Consider the following 17,837-nt stretch of genomic DNA (forward strand, 5'->3'; position numbering starts at 1 on the left):
TAGCCATGTTTGACTTCCAAGTGTCATATGTGTCATGGATTCTCAAAGGAATCTCTTTCCAAGTCACATATCCAAGGTGACAAGTCCAATGCTCTCATCCTTCATGTTGATTATAAAATGAACATTCTTCTTCTAATTTATGGTCCCTAAGTTTGAAGTCCTTAAGCCCCTAGCTTTTTAGTCTTTTTCTCTCTATCTCTCAAGCTAAAACCACATCTTCTAGTATTCTCATAGCATTATCAAATTGGGTACACTATAGGAAATTGGAGCTATATCACATGGAGAAGAAAGAAGGACACGGGGGCTACAAATGAAAGAGGGGGTTTTTAACATTGTGTTGCTTTATTTATTTATTTGGCTTTCATGGTAGACTAGAGGGTGTCAATGTATGCTTATTGAGTTTTTAATTTTCTCATAGTATGTTAGACATTAGCCTACTTTTTGGTCCTACATCAGCCTACCTTGGAGTCCCTGAAAAAGGGTAGAAAATGATCATTTTATCATGGAATATGAAGGGGTTAAATAGCCCTCAAAAGAAGTTTTCTCTTAAGTAGTAGCTATTTGACTTGAAAATTGATATCCCTTTGATCTAGGAAGTTAAAATGAATATGTCTAATTTGAAAAATACTGCTAGTTATGTTTGGCCAAGGGCTAATTTTTGTTATAGTGAAGCAAAGGGGTCATCAGGAGGTTTGGGTACTTTCTAGAACCCAAGTGCTAGTAAAGGAAGTTAATTCACTATTATACATACTATCTAATTATGGAACATAAGAAGGGTGATAAGATATGGAATATTGTCAATGTGTAAACACCTAATACTAGGCAAGGAAAATATTGTCTTTGGGAGGACTTGTCTATCTTTCTCTCTCACAATAAAAATACCTTTTTGGAAGATTTCAACTCACCTCTTTACTCATCAGAGAAGGTTAGAGGAATGGTAGATTTTAATTACAATATGTAGCATTTGGCTGAATTCATTAATAAAAATGACTTAATGGATATGGAGATGTGTGGAGTAAAGTTCACCTTGTCACACAATAGGAAGGGAGTAGACCTTATCCAAGTCAAATTGCATAGACTTTTGGTTTTGGCTAGCTAGGAGGGCCTAACTTCCTCCTCTCTCATGGGATTAACCAAGATGGTCTTGGATTGTGCTCCCATCTTGTTTAATTGTAAAGAAGAGTCCCAATGGGGCCCAAGACCTTTTAGATATGAAATTATGTGGCAATCTCATCTTGATTTTAGCACTAGGGTGGTGGAGTGGTGGCAGATTTGTTTGTATAGACTTTATACTAAACTAGAGAATGTTAGAAGAAATGTGCAGCCTTAGAAGAAAATATATTTTGGTGATATCTTTAAGAGTAAGGTAGATGAGGAAGAAAGTTAGAAGAGATTTAGAAAGCTATGGGGGAATTCCTCACCTCAAAAAATATGATTCAAGAGGAGGATACATGTAGAAAGGTCTATTAGGAAATGATGATCAAAGAGGAGACCTTCTAGAAGTAGAGATCTAAGGTGTTATGGCTTAAGGTGGGTAATAGGAATATTGTATTTTTTCATAGATCAGCCTCAATTCATAAAAGGAGAAACACTATTGATAATGTAAAAGATGATAACAAAGTGAAGCTTACTAAAAACTAAAGATACATGAAACTGGGTGACTACTTATTTCAAGAACTCTTATTTGGAAGAGCAGAGAAATATCAGGGAAGAGGATAGTTTATGGATGATTAATTCCATGCCCACTATGATCTCGGCAAAAGAGAATTAGGAACTTGCATAGTTGGTCATAGAGGAGGAAGTCCACAAAGCTATCTTCTTTATGAAAACCTATAAATCCCCAAGACCTGATGGTTTTCCCCTGACATTCTTCTAGCACTTTTGAGATGTGACTAAATTGAATCTCCTTTGGGTGATCATGACTTTAACTAGGAAACTTCTCAAGCAACTCAATAAAAAAATTATTGCCCTGATCCCAAAGGTTAAAGACCTAGGGATTCTCTCTAATTTTAAGTTGATTAGCCTTTGTAATACTACTTATAAGATTTTCTCTAAAATTTTGGCGAATAGATTAAAAATATTGCTACATAAAATTATTGGGAAAATCAAGAATGGGTTTGTCCTAGGATGCCAAATCCTTGATGCTAAGAAGAGTGGTAATTTGGGTATGGCTTTGAAACTTGGCATCTCTAAAGCTTATGATAGGATTAATTGGATTTTCCTGTATGAAGTTATGGGTAAAATTGGTTTCATACAAAATATTATAAGGATGGTTAAATTGATGGTTGAAACTATCAACTGCTTGGTGATGGTGAATGGCTCATCTTGGGGGAATTTCAGCAGTGAGAGGGGACTAAGACAGGGTGACCCTATCTCTCCCTATTTATTTATCATAGTTTCTAAAGTCCTGGGAAGGGAATTCTTGAGAAAGATGGAAGGGGGTTGATTAAAAGTATTAATCTTGCATCCATGCTTCTAGTGGAGGTGATCCAATAGTTTATAAATGACACCTTCCTAAGTGGGGAGTCCTTAGTCAGTGAAGCCAGAGTTTGGAAGTCTATGCTAGAGATATATGCAATCAATGTGGGACAAAAAATTAATTTGAATAAAAGTAAGGTGTTGTTCTTCAATACCCCCTTGATATATAATGAAGGATAGTAAATATTTTGGGGTGTAATACTATTATGTTACTTGACACATATCTGGGCCTTCCCTTGATGGTAAAAGATGTAAGTAACAACTTTTAGAATTGCATTTTGGAGAGGATGGAAAAGAAGTTGATTGGGTGGAGAGGTAAAATGTTGAGTAGTGTGAGTAAGCTTCAACTTTTGATTTCCTCCCTCTAGGGGTTACTTGTGTATTTCCTATCACTATTCAAAATTACTCAATGTATGGTAGAGAAATTGGAAAAAATACAATGTAACTTCCTTTGGTTAGAAGGAAGTGAGAAGAATAGGCTAAGTTTGATAAATTTGGATATGGTTTGTAAACCTAAAGGTAGAGGAGTGAAGGAAACACAACCCAAGTACAAAATGGACACAACAAGAAAGGAAAAACTTTATTAACTATGAAAATATGCCAATACACTTAGTACAGAGAAAATAGACTCCAAAACATGCCTTATGGGCTTAAAATAGTATAAATCTAGAGATAATTTCTTCTCCCAGTACCTTCTCTCAAGCTCCACTCTGAATTGCCTCTTACAATGCCAGAAATGCCCTTAAATAGACCCCCAAAGGTTAAGGATTAGGAATACAGTCTAGAAAGTGCTAGTTGGCATCCACCACCAAAATAGAAGGCTCCAAAAGTCACATTATAAGTTGGCACAAAATTAGAAGAATCCAGAAATGGTAGCCGAACTTCTACGAGGCATAACTTTTGAACCATAGCTCTGATTGACAAACCATTTACATTTCTGGAAAGCTCTTGAAGTGCTCTATAGCCCTATGAACCAGCTTTGCTTGTCCCAATTTTTTAAGCCTGTACAAGGTCATTTTGTGCCTCAAACCTGACTCTGAAGCATTCTTAGGAGCTCTCTAGAAACTGAAAAACTACAATAACTTTCTAACCATGGGGCCTTTTGACCTAATTCTTTTTTTGGAATGTTCTAAATTAAAATTACCATCATCCCTCCAAATTGCACCTTCTAACTCACCATAATTATGGCTCAATCACATAATCCTATTTTTTTGGCATTTACACATATCCCAAGGTGCTTAAAAACTCTAACTCAAAACACTAATAGTGGAACTATGAGAGTTGGAACCTTTTATTTGATCCAAATGGTATCCAAAAATGAAAACACATGAAACAAAAAATAAGTCTAGGTATATTTTTTTGAGTGACACAGGATTGCCCTTATACCTCTAGATGCTCTTGCATCAGACACCCAGAGTAGATTGAAAAGTGACCCTATCACTTTATGGATGGTAGAGGAAATCCCAAATGGGAAATCTTAGCTAATAATATCCAAGTTGATTCCTCTATCGACCGTCCTTTCCACTTAACCAGGTACTCTTCATACTTCCTATTTTTGGTACTGCTACCCACACGACTATCCAGAATCTCTTCTATCTCCTCCTTCTTAGAAGTAGGAATTGAACATGGCTCTAGCATCAACCCCTCATCTGCACCATCATCATGATACTCTATTAAGTTTGCAATGTTGAAGATTGGAGAAATATGAATTCCATCTGGCAACTCCACCTCATATGCATTTCTTGAGTCATGTTTCTTTAGAATTTTGCAGGAGCCAAATTTCTTCATCTTTAGCTTGTTATAAGTACCTACTGGAAATCTTTCTTTTTTTAAGTGTACCATGAATAGATCCCATACTTGGAACTCCTTATGTCTTCTCCTTTTATTAGCCCTAGCTTTATACTATTGATTCATCTTGGTAATGTGTGCCTGGACCTCCTCATGTAGATGCTTGAGATGTTTAGCAAATTCTTCTGCTTCAGCACTCATCCTCTTCCCTTGCTCCATCTTCCTCAATTTTAGTGCAATCCTTGGGCTACTTCTATATACAATTTGGAATGGTGATCTACTAGTACTCCTATTTATAGAGTTGTTGTAAGAAAATTCCACTTGCAGAAGAATAAAATCCCATCCCTTTGGCTTATCCCCAATTAAACATCTCAGCAAATTGCTCAGACTTCTATTTACCACTTTTGTCTATCTGTCAGTCTACGAGTGATGTGTAGAACTAAACTTCAAGTCCATTCTCAACTTCTTCCACAATGTTCTCTAGAAATACCCCACAAATTTAGTATCTCTGTCAAAAACTATACTCTTTGGTAGGCCATGTAGTCTCACTACCTCTCTTAAAAACAAGTCTGCAATATGGATGGCATCATGAGTTTTGTGGCATGGAATGAAATGTGCCATTTTGGAGAACCTATCAACCACCACAAATACTAAGTCATTACCCCTCTGTGTCCTAGGAAATTCAAGAACAAAATCCATACTTATGTCCTCCCATGGCTTTGATGGAATAGGTAATGGCTAATATAGTCCAATATTACAACTAAATCCCTTGGCCACTTGACAAACCTGACAACTTTGTACAAACTTCTTCACATCCTATGACATTTGAGGCCAAAAACAATGTTCTCTAAGAATGGAAATGGTCTTATCTTGACCAAAATGTCCTGCCATCCCTCCACTATGTTTCTCCTTGATTAGATTTTCCCTCATGGCACTCCTTGGAATGCACAATTGACTTCCCTTAAAAAACATACCATCCTAAATCAAATAGTCTAGCCACTTGGTTCTATCTATAGCAACAAGTTCCTTACAAGCTTTCCATGCTTCAGAAAAATTAGGATCCTCAGAGTATAGATTCTTGAGTTTATCAAACCTAACTACTTCAACTTGCATTACTGTAAGCAACAACTGCCTCCTACTCAATGCATTTGCAACCCTATTAGACTTTCCACTTCTATGCTTCAACAAAAATGTATAACTCTACAAGAGCTCTACCCAATTCATATGCCTTTGGTTCAATTTACCTTGACTATTTAGGTACTGTAATACCTAGTGATCAATATATAAAAAAAATTCCTTTGGCAATAAATAATGCCTCCATTTCTTTAAGGCCTGAACTATTACATAGAACTCTTGATCATGAACAAAATACTTCTTTTTGCATCATTTAATTTTTCACTAAAATATGCAATTGGGTTACCTTCTTGGCTCAATACAGCCCCAATAGCATTGCCACTAGCATCACAATCCACTTGGAACACCTTACTAAAATTAGGAAGTGTGAACACAATTTGTTCTGTCACCTTCTTCTTTAGTAATTCAAAACTTCTCATAGCTACCACAATCCATTCGAACTCTTTTATATCCCCTCTTATTGTGTCAGTCAGTGGTGCACATATGCCACTAAAATTCTTAATGAACTTCCTGTAAAAACTAACCAAACCATGAAATGATCTCACCTTAGTAGAAAACCTTGGATTAGGAAATTCCAAGATGGATTTTACCTTCTCTAGATCCATTTTGAGACCTTCATGTGATACAACAAACCCCAGATAGACTAACTCCTTTTTAGCAAATCTATACTTCTTCAAATTAATTAATAGTTTCTCTTCCCTAAACCTTTCAATGACACTACGAATATGCAATAAATGTTCTTCCAAGGTCTTGCTGAAAATTAAAATATCATCCAAATAGACAATAACAAATTTTCTCAAGAACTTCTTAAGTACCTCATTCATAAGCCACATGAAGGTGCTTGGGGCATTCATCAATTCAAAGGGTGTGACTAGCCACTCATAAAGACCCTCATTTATCTTGAAGGTAGTTTTCCACTCATCTCCTTCTCATATTCATATCTGGTGATAGCCACTCTTGAGATCTATCTTTGTGAAGTACTGAGCTCCACTCAAGCAGTCCATAAGATCATCCATTCTTGGCAATGGAAACCAATACTTGATGGTTATCATGTTTATAGCTCAAGATTCTGTACACATTCTCCACTCCCCATCCTTCTTTGGTGCCAGTACTGTAGGTACTGCACATGGACTCAGGCTCTCTCAAATCAAACCCTTTCTCAATAGCTCCTAAACCTATCTATTTAGCTCCTCAGTTTCAGTAGGAGTCATCCTATGAGAAGCCTTGTTAGGAAAACTAGCTCTAGGAATTAAATCTATCTGATGACTGATTTGCCTTACTAGTAGCAATCCTTTTGGAACATTATCAGAGATCATATCTCCAAACTCACTTAATAAATCTAAAACTTCAAGTGGTATTTCACTACTACCTTCCTTATCTTTTTTAGGAATTAAAGCATAACACATACGCTGATGTTTCATGCCATCCAAAAACTTTGTTCCATCAACAAGATAGATCCTAGCACTGTTACATACCTTTTCACCTTCCTTTATCATGGGCTTCAATTTGTGGCAAACTCTATCCTTTGTCAGAGAGTATGTGTTTTCATGACCATCATGTACGACATGCCTATCAAATTTCCATGGTCTTCCCAACAATAGATGGTAGACATCCATTGGAATAATATCATAGAGAACTTCATCATCGTAACTCCCAATTTTGAACTTCACTAAAAATTGTTCACCTACCAGGACCTTATGATCATCCTTCACCCAAGTGATCTGATAGGGCTGGGGGTATTTCTTCCTCTTGAGCTTTAGCTTAGAGACCATCTCTTCTGACACCAAGCTTTCAGTGCTACCACCATCAATGATCACATCACAACATTTATCCTCACACTTTCACTTGGTATGAAATAGATCCTCTTTTGTCCTAGTTCAATCTCACCACTTAGTAGGACCCTTTCATTTACTAAAGTCTCTCCTCTTTCTACATCCTCTAAATGTGATGACTATGCATCCTCATCTACATGAGCAACCCTATCTTGACCCTCAGCTCTCCTATCTATCCTTCCTTATCATTGAGGGCATTCAAAGGCATGATGACCTTCTTTATTGCAATGGAAATAGGTACCATAGAAACCTCCTCTCCCTAAACCTTGTCCACATCCTCTTCTTCTCTGATCTCCAAAGTCTTGATCACAAGAGTGGTTGAAACCTTCGTTCCTCTGGTTCCTGCTAGTACCCATATCTTTATTTTTCTTTTGGGTCTCATTTTAACCTCCAAATGACCTACCACTACCCCTTCCTCCTTGACTACACCCTCTTTGTCTCCCTTCAAACCTTTTATTTAGCTTCTCTTTAACTTGCAGGGAAAATTGGTATGCCTCTTCAACACTGGTCATTCTTACTAGACTTAATTTCTCTTGGATGCTAGGTCGTAACCCACTGATATAATGAGCAACCTTCTCCTTATTTGCTTCTACATGCCCTGATCTAATCAAAAGTTAGTAAAACTTCTCCATATATTCCTAGACTAATTTTCCTACTTTCTTTAACCCATGCATCTTCTTAAACAAATCAAGCTCATAGTCAACAGGAATGAACTGCTTCTTTAGTCTATCCACCATTCGATCCCACCTTGTGATCTCCTTATTTCCTATTCTATTTTTTTCCAATTGAACCTCTTTCCACCAAATTTTGGCATGGCTTTTTAGTTTGGCCTTTGCAAACTTAACCCTATCTAGGTTCCAGATATCCTCATACTCAAAGTACTCCTCCAGTTCATTGATCCAGTTGATCAACTCATCCAATTTTAGATTTCCTAAAAATACACCCACATCAATTGTAGGTCTTTTTCCAAACTTAGTAATGGCCCTAAAAGGCCTCTCTTTTGGCTAATTCAAAACTTCCCCTTTGTTTCCAATGTCTTCTTCTTCATTGTCATCCTTACTTTCGTCTCTTATGGCAACATTTGTTCCTCTACAGAGCTCCTCCTGCAATGCTTGAACCTACCTTTGGAGGGCTCTAACCTCTTTAGGATTAATAGCTCTGGCCCTTCCACGATAATTTCTTCATGGAGGCATCTTCTTAACTCAAACCCACAACCACACAGTCTTGGTGCAAACTACCTCATAGTCAGCGCTTTGTCTATACACTCAAGAAAACCCCACTCTGATACCACTTGATGGAGACACAAGCCAAGTATAGAATGGACACAACAAGAAAGGAAAAACTTTATTAACTATGAAACTATGCCAATAAACTTAGTGCAAAGAAAATAGACTCTAAAACATGCCCTATGGGCTTATAATAGTATAAATCTGAAGATAATTTCTTCTCCCAGTACCTTCTCTCAAACTCCACTCTGAACTACCTCTTACAATGCCAAAAATGTCCTTAAATAGATCCCCAAAGGTTATAGATTAGGAATAAATTTTAGAAAGTGCTAGTTGTCATCCACCGCCAAAATAGAAGGCTCCAAAAGTTGCATTAGAAGTTGGCACAAAATTAGAAGAATCTAGAAATGGTAGCCAAACTTTTGGGAGGCATAACTTTTGAACCATAGATCTAATTGACAAATCGTTTAAATTTTTGGAAAAATCTCAAAGTTCTCTATAGCCCTATGGACCAACTTGACTCATCCCCCATTTTTTAGGCCCATACAAGGTCATTTTGTGCCTCAAATCTGACTTTGAAGCATTTTTAGGAGGTCTCCAGAAATTGTAAAATTGCAATAACTTTCTAACCGTGGGGCCTTTAGACCTAATTCTTTTTCTAGAATGTTCTAAATTAAAATTACCACCATCCCTCCAAATTGTACCTTCTAACTCACCATAATTATGGCTCAATTACATAGTCTTTTTTTTTGGCATTTACACATATCCCAAGGTGCTTAAAAACTCTAACTCAGAACACTAATAGTGGAACTGTGAGAGTTGGAACCTTTATTTGACCCAAGTGGGTATCCAGAAATGAAAACACATGAAGCAAAAACTAAGTCTAGGTATATTTTTTTGGGTGACATAGGATTGCTCTTATACCTCTGGATGCTCCTGCATTAAAGAGGCTTGGGAGTAAGGAAGATAGCTAATTTGAATAATGTGCTTCTCACCAAGATGGGGTAGAACCTGATGAAGGAGGAAGCCAAGTGGTGCAATATAATTAAAGCCAAGTATTTAGGGAATCTAAAATTCTCTCACTACACCTAAAGAAATGATCTAGCTATGGGATCTAAGATTTGGGGAAATATTGTGAAAAATAGAACCCTATTGAAAGATGGTGTAAGGTGGCTAGTGGGTAATGGTAATCGAATTAACTTCTAGGAGGATTCGTGGCATATTGATAAACCCTTAACAAGAATAAAGTATGGGTCCCTTTAGGACCACCTCCAGGAGAATGGGGAAGGAATGGTTTCTAAATTTATTGGCCTAGGGAGGAAGTGGAAAAAGGTGGAGGTGGAATAGAATGCTCTGGTTGGAGGGGACTCGACAGAAGGGCTAAATGTTCTGCTAGAAGGGTACAAAATCTTAGGAATGGATCAGAATGATGAGTTCACTTGGAAGGCCACTTTGACAGGGGAGTTCTCTATTAAATCTACTTACAAATTAATGTTTGATAAAAATTTGGAACCTAATCACTGGGGGAATATGTGGTTCAATAATTTAATCCCAAAGATCAATATATTTTGGTGGATCACCATCCATGGGAAAATTCTCACTATTGATAACCTTTTGAAATGGGGTTTTCAATTATCTAATAGATGCTACTTGTGTAATGAGGAGGAGAATATTACTACTTGTTCCTTTATTTTAGTTATGCTTCTAATGTTTGGGGGAGGATTTTATAGAAGTTGGAGGTGAATTGGGTGTTTAACAAGGATCTAGTGCAATTTGTAGAGAATTGGCAAGGCCCTTTTGCTCACCCCCTCCTTGTCAATTTGTTGAAGGTTATCCCCACCATGTCTGTTGGGGTATTTGGAAGGAGAGAAATAAAATGGTGTTCAAGAATGAAGAAAGAAATGTGGAGATTTTTTTGGACAAGATCTAAAAACTTATGGTTGATAATATCAATATTAGCAAGTAAAGAAAACCAGTGTCCCCCCTAGCATGTCGGATGTTAGAGTGGCCAAGGGCTAGAAATTGGAGGGGATAATGGAGACTAATAATTCCAATCTCTTATCTAGGAAAAGGACATGATGGAAACCCATGCCTATGAATTGGGTTAAACTCAATTTTGATGATGCTGTCAAAAAGGAGGGCTCAGTAGGAGGAGGAATGGTTAGGATAGCAAGGGCAGGATGTTGATGGCATATTCCAAACAGCTAGGGAAAGTGTCTAACAATACTATGGAAGTGATGGCTATTTATTGGGAGTTAAACTTGGTCATAAGAGTGGGATGGTGAAATGTGGATATTGAAGGTGATTCAAAAATCATCATAGAAACTGTTAAAGGTAACATGAGGGAAGGATGGGCCAATAAATGTGTGATAAAGACATCAAGCACTTATTAGTTATTTTAAATAGGTTTGATTTGAATCATATTTTTTGGGAGGGAAATAGTGTGGTAGATGGTATGGCAGTGTTAGGCCTAAATGTGAAGAGACTAAGATGTTGGAGGTAATTTAATGCCTTGCCAAATTTGGTAAGAGATTTAGTGACTCAATAAATTAAGCATGATGAATCCTAGTTTGAGAATTATTTTAAATTTTTGTGACCTATTGCTGAGTTAGTGGATAGGACAAAGTTATAAAGGACAGATGGCTAGGAGTGATGGAAATGATACTGGTAATAATAAATTCACATGGCCCAAAAAAGAAAGAATTTTGAAGTTTGAGAAGAAAAGTTTTTTAATGATTTTCCTATGCATGTTCTTGTATGCTAGGATGAGAAAAGGTTCAAATTTTAAATGTTTAGTATGTATTGAGAATGATGGAAAAGATTGGGAGAAAGGTAGAGGCAATCAACATGTGACATTAATTTCTACAAGGGACACTACTATAATTACTAACAATAATGTTCATTATGTTCACTTAAGGGATATTATTTTTCTACCTAAGTGTAATGTCATCCTTAGTAAGTTTTTTTGGGTTTTGAAGGAGAAGATAGGTTTAGGGAAAACTATAGAGATGGGTGGTGACCTTATGTGTATTGAGCCACCCATGATAGAGGAGAGTGTAAAGAAGCCATTGGTGTGGTACATGTTGAAGGAAGATGGTCTCATTCTATTTATGGAGGTGCTAAATGGGCATGATGAAAATTTATTCTTGTAGTTTGTCAATTTGTGGGAGGATCGTAGAGTCACAATAAATAGCATTTCATTTCATAGCTCTGAGGAAGTCATTTCTTTGGCAATGGGTTTGGATATGAAGGGAAGAAAATGGAAAAAGGTGACAAGGGTGGCTGATGAAGTGAGTCTGCAACATTTCTTCTTGGATGGGGAGGAACCTATTTGGCACTAAGGTGGTTTTATGTGGGAAATGCTCCCTAAGCCATGGAATTAGGTCTATTTGATGTTGATGAAGTACCTAACTCTACAAGGGAGGTATGGTGTCTATCATTAATACCAATTTCCTCTACTAAATCATTTTTTTCACCATTATTTAATTTCCATTTCATTCTTTCTATTGCATAATTTAGTGGATATGGTTACTAATGTAAAGAAAAAAAATGAGGAAGGGTGTTAATTTTACCATTTTACATCAAGGGTTAATGTTCTAGCTGTATCAATTTCACCTCACATTGGTCCCCATAGGATCATGGAGATTGATACTCCTACCCATCCCAACCCCCAACCCCAACTGGTTCCCCTTAGGATCATGAGTCTTAGAGCTCCTACCCTACAACCTTTACCTAGTGGGTCCCTTGTTGAATTGAAGCCCACCTCCTTAGGAAAAAAATGGAGATAGGATAAAGGGAGAGGGAAGGAATCAGAGGAGTCAAAAGAGTCAAAGGAGGAGGGGAGAGGGGGTAGGAGGAGGTTAGGGAGGATAGCAAAGTCTAATGCTAAGAGGATACTGAAAGCTAGGGCCTCATAAGAGGAGGAGTTGGATTTAGTAGACACGAGCCATCCCAAATGGAGGATGAAAGAGAAGGCACAAAATTTTGGGGAGGGGAGAATGGAGGAGGAGGAAGAGGATGTTTTGTATTCCTCATGGTTTTGCTCAAGAGAGGTGATGGAGAAGAAGGAGATGTTGCATGTTTCATCCACTATTGGGTTGGGGTGTGTGGACTTAACTCAAGAATAGTTCCCTAAAATGGTGGATAGAGTGCCCTCCACTATAATGATTTCCTCCCCTGTTAGGGCTTTTTTCCAAGGATAATGCTAACTCCCCAATTTTGCAGGATGTTATTATGGTGCAAGTGGACAACTTTCCTAGTGACATGTAGGAGGTCAACATGGAGCTCAAGAATAAGGCTGGCAAAAAGGTGTGGGAAAGAATTCATGCACTAGAAGAAAGAATGTACTTGTTGACAAAGTTAACTATCAAAGTGACACATGTAGCTACCACCACACTTAACCTACTAAAAGACACAGAGGGAGATCTACCAAAGGAGGACTCCAAAATGCTATTTGACTTCCTTGTAAAATATTGGGAAAACATTCTCTTGGGGAGGAAGGAGGCTAAGAAGCCTTAATGGCTCTCTCCTTCTAGTTTTTCATGTTGTTTATCTATTGGTTGTTAAACTTGGTTGGGTTTAAGGTTGTTATGCTTTTGTTTATATTTTTTTTTAGCTTTTCTAGTTTTAATACATGTAATACATATGTTAGGCCTATTGATACTCTTTTAATTATGCTTCCAAAATATGTTTTTGTTTTATTAAGTGGTAGGGGGTAGTTTTGGTTGTTGGTATTCTAATGATAGTTGATCAATTAGATTTTTTAAGGGCCAACCCCTTAGTTTTAGTTACTTTTAATTCAAAAACAATTATTGACACTCAGTCTAAATACTATATTCCTTGACCTCAATCATCACTAGATAACTTAGTCCATACTAATTATATTTCTTAGCTTATATTGACTTCACTCACTCCAAATTTTTTGACACTCTATTTTTACTAGTGCTTAGTCAATATTATATTTTCTCGACTTCTACTATTCACTCATTTGACACAAGCACAACTCAGTTTCAACTATAAGTTCCTTAATCTTTTGATTTATACCTTAGTTTAGCCTATGTATTTGATCCTTCATTGATAATATCTTCTAGACTTGAAAGCAACTATCTTCTCCTCTTAGTGTTATGATTAAAAAACACATTATCTTGTCAAAGTATAACTGATCCTATGCCCATTGTAATTCTACATAACTCAACATTTCCACTAGGTCTTATTGTTATCTCTTTATCAATAATCTTGATATGAAACTCTACTCAGGTAGCAATTGTCTCACAAATAAGGTTTGAGTTCAATGAAAACATAAAAATTCTTCCAATTTTAGTTTCCAACATTTTTATTATAATAGTACCCCTCAGGATAGGAAAATGAGGAGAATAGCTACTAAATTAAGATGATGGGCTTCTTTTTGGTAGGAAAACTTGAAACTAATAGACAAATAAAAGGGAAGGAAAAGATCATGACTTGGTTAAAAATTGTTTGTAAGTTGAAAAAGAAATTCCTTTGTTCTTATCATCAAGTTAATTTGTTAAAGAAGAATGCAAAATTTGAGATAGAAACATATGATGTGAAAGATTACACTTATAAATTTTACAAGTTAGACATTAGATCTAGACATGTTCATGATGAGGTTCAATATGTTTCTAGGTTTATGAATGGTTGAAGAACTTTAATTCAAGATGAGATCAATTTTGTGAAGATGGAAATTGTGGAAGAAACATAATTTTATGCCTTAAGAGATGAAGAAATATTGACAAAGAAATAAGATCATAGATAGAGGATAAGAGGCAAAGGACTTCAAAAAAGATGAGGTAGATCATATAGAGAAGATAAAAAAATTGATAGTACATCTTATGATAAACGAAAATTAGATTGGAAAGAAGACAATTCTAGTCGAGGAAGAGGTAACTATTAGAGGTAATTCTTTTGTTTATCATATAAATAATAGTATTCAAAAGTGAGAAGATAGATCTTGGTATAAGAGAACTTGTTTTAAATATGGAGAAGGACATGGAGTATTTGAATGTACCATTTTTAGTAAGAATACAATAAGTAATAGAAGGAATAATGTGACTTAAGAGGAAGATTTTTTTCCTCCTAATGAATAATTAGATGGAGAACCTATTTTAAGGAAACATCTCTACAAAATTATATGTAGGATTGAATGGAAATATTGTAGAGTGATTATTAATAGTGGTAGTATGAATTATTTGGCATATGAGGAGTTGGTATCTAAGTTGTAGCTACAGAGATTGAAACATCCTATTCCTTATCACATTGCTTTGATCAAGGATGAGTATAAGTTACTATTAAGTGAACAATGCTTTGTGAAATTCAAGATGGGGAATTACTATATTGAAGTCTTTTGTGACATTATGCCTGTGGATTGTTGTCATATTCTTTCAGGTTGGCCTTGGCAATATGACAGGAAATATTTACATGATGGTAGATTTATTTAGTATACTATTTGGGCTAATGGAAAGAATCAAATATTATTACATTTGAAAGAAAAACTTGAAGAGAATCATTGTACCATAGGAATAGTCTATTTGGTTAAAATTGGAAATTGGTTTGTTAAGGATCTAAAGAAAAATAATGTATGTTTTTCTTTGATCCCTAGAAATACTAAGAAACAAGATGAACTTAAGCATGTAACTTAGGATATATATTTGTTGAAAAAAATAAGGTATTATTTTAGATATTATACCTGATGATTTACCTCCTATGAGAAATATTAGTCAGTGTACGAATTTGATACCTAGAGCTAGTTTTCCTAATAAAACGCCACATAAATTAACACTTATAGAAAAGTAATAAGTGAGGAAATAAGTGCAAAAATTGATTGAGTAAGGTTTGGTTAGAGAAATTTTGAGTACTTGTGCAATACTTATTGTATTGGCACCTAAGAAGATTTGAGAATAGAGAGTGTGCACTAAATGCCATGCTATAAAAAGTAATAATAGTTAAGTATAGGTTTCATTTTCCTAGAATGGATGACACTATGAACTGTTTGAATGGAGAAAATTATTTTACTAACATTTACTTGAAGAGTGGATATTTTCATATTAGAATCATAGAATGATATGAATGGAAGGATACTGTTAATAGTAACGAGGGTTTTCATCAGTGGTTGGTTATGCCTTTCAATTTAACTAATGCACCTAGTACTTTCATGAGATTGATGAATGAGGTTTTGAAGAAATTATTGGGTAATTTTTTGATTGTATATCTTGATGACATACTAATCTATTGTAAGACTAAAGAGGAACACCTAATGCATTTTAGATAAGTGTTGTAGAGATTGAAGGAGGAAAAGTTGATGATAAATATAAAATTGATGTTATTTTATAAAATAACACATTTTATAACTTGTTTTTGTGATCCCTATTGATGGACTAAAGATGAATCTTGAGAAAGTAAAATATATTCTTTAGTGGCCTACACTTGAAAGTGCTAGAGAAGTTAGATCATTTCATGGATTGACAAGTTTATAAGAAATTTTAGTTTAGTATGCAATGCTATGAAAGAGACAATGAGAGGTGATAAAAAGGAATTTAGATGGACACAAGGAGAAAATAAGGGATTTTTTGAGTTGTCAATTTGTATGATATTGAATGGAAGGAATTCTTTTGAACTTCTCTCTTGAAAAGCTAATCTAGGATAAACTCCAAAGTTCTGAGTGATCTTGCCACCAACTAAAATTTGCTCAATTGAAGATAAATGTGTATGCTCACAAGGAGGCCTTTGCTAGTTCAAACCAATTTTTGATAAGATTTTTGATTTTCTTATTGTTTTAAAAGGTAACCACAAAAGAGATATACTTTTGGTATTTTCTTTACTATGATGAATGCAATTCATCAATGCAACTATATGAATTCCTATTTTGACCAAGTGTTAGAAAACAAAATAACAAGATAGGTTGACAAGAGATTTAAGAAAATAAATTGAAAGGGAAATTTATAATGGACATAAACCATCGTAACAACATGTCTATGAGTTAAATCATTGAAAATATTACATATGAAACCAATCAAAATAGGAGAAGAACTTCCTCAATTCCACTAATACAATCATTGATGGGAACTCAGTAATACCCAAAAGATGTTTCACTTCTCATCAAATGCCATGGAAAGTGTTCTAATGTGAGACAAGAAGCTATATAGGAACAATAGGTGATCTTTTCTCCAATTCAATATGTCAGTGAAATTTGCTAATATGAGGTAAACACTCGAACTAAAAGGCTACAAAATCATAAAAACACAATAAAACTATTGGGTCCATTATTATTCATGAACATGCATTCACAAAAATAACACTCTCTAGCAAGAATAACTACAATTAGAATGATAGCACCAATAGCATATATTTTTGCATCAAAATAATGGCCTGAAGTACATATTACATCCATGTATTTATAAGAAATAATCTCCTCTCATTATGTTAGGAGTGAGAGCTCTTAAAATGAAAACTCATGCTAAAATTTGATAAAAGGAATCTAATTATATACAAAATGACTCTCTAAATGGTGCTAAGTAGGTCTCCATCCTTGTTTATATTCATTAATAAGTGCATGAGCCTTTATATGACTTAAAACAATAAAATAATAAGAAGATAAGAAGATAGAATCCATGAGATGATCTGGGAGTCTCTAAGAACTCTAAAAATGCAAGCTTGGCCTTCTCTAGGTGTTTCTAGAAATTAAACTACTATCAAAATGTGTTTCTGATGCATGAAATGCTTTAAAATAACAACTAGTAGTTAACTATAGGCACACTACTTCTTCTTCAAAACTGTTGATGCACCTTTAAGAAAATTGTACCTGCACAAATGTGCAACTTGAGAAAACACATCTTCAAAAAGTGCACCTATGAACCTTGATGATAGGATCCAAAAATCCAAAAATTCTTCTAAGAGTCAAAATTTGATTTTCGACATCTAGGTTTTCTTCCCCTTTATACCAAAATGGTGTGCGTATGTTTCCCTTTAAACTGTTGAATGGCAAAGGTGATTTCTTGATGGGTTAATAAGTCTAAAGCATCATACTTTACCCTTACTTCCTTGTGGAAATCATGAAGTGGTGTGACTTCTTGGACAATTCTTGGAACTTGAAAGTCATGGGTTTGAGTGTGATCTTAGCTTGTGCAGAAGACAAGGAATCCATGGTAATATTTAGGATCTTGGGTGTCCTCTATATGTTTTAGTTATGTGCACCTACACACCTTTAGAGACAATTCATTCACCAAATCTTCAAATTGCATAGTTGCACACCTTCACAAAAATGTAGAAGGTTCTCAATTCACCAAAAAATCAAAGCTCTCAATTTTGAAAATGATTTTTGGTTTTGCTCAAATGGGGTTTTAGATCACTCTTGTATACTTATTTT

The sequence above is a fragment of the Cupressus sempervirens genome, chromosome 8 (assembly GCF_028749045.1).
Source record: "Cupressus sempervirens isolate cs-2001-9-10 chromosome 8, ASM2874904v1, whole genome shotgun sequence".
In the NCBI taxonomy this organism is placed as follows: domain Eukaryota; kingdom Viridiplantae; phylum Streptophyta; class Pinopsida; order Cupressales; family Cupressaceae; genus Cupressus; species Cupressus sempervirens.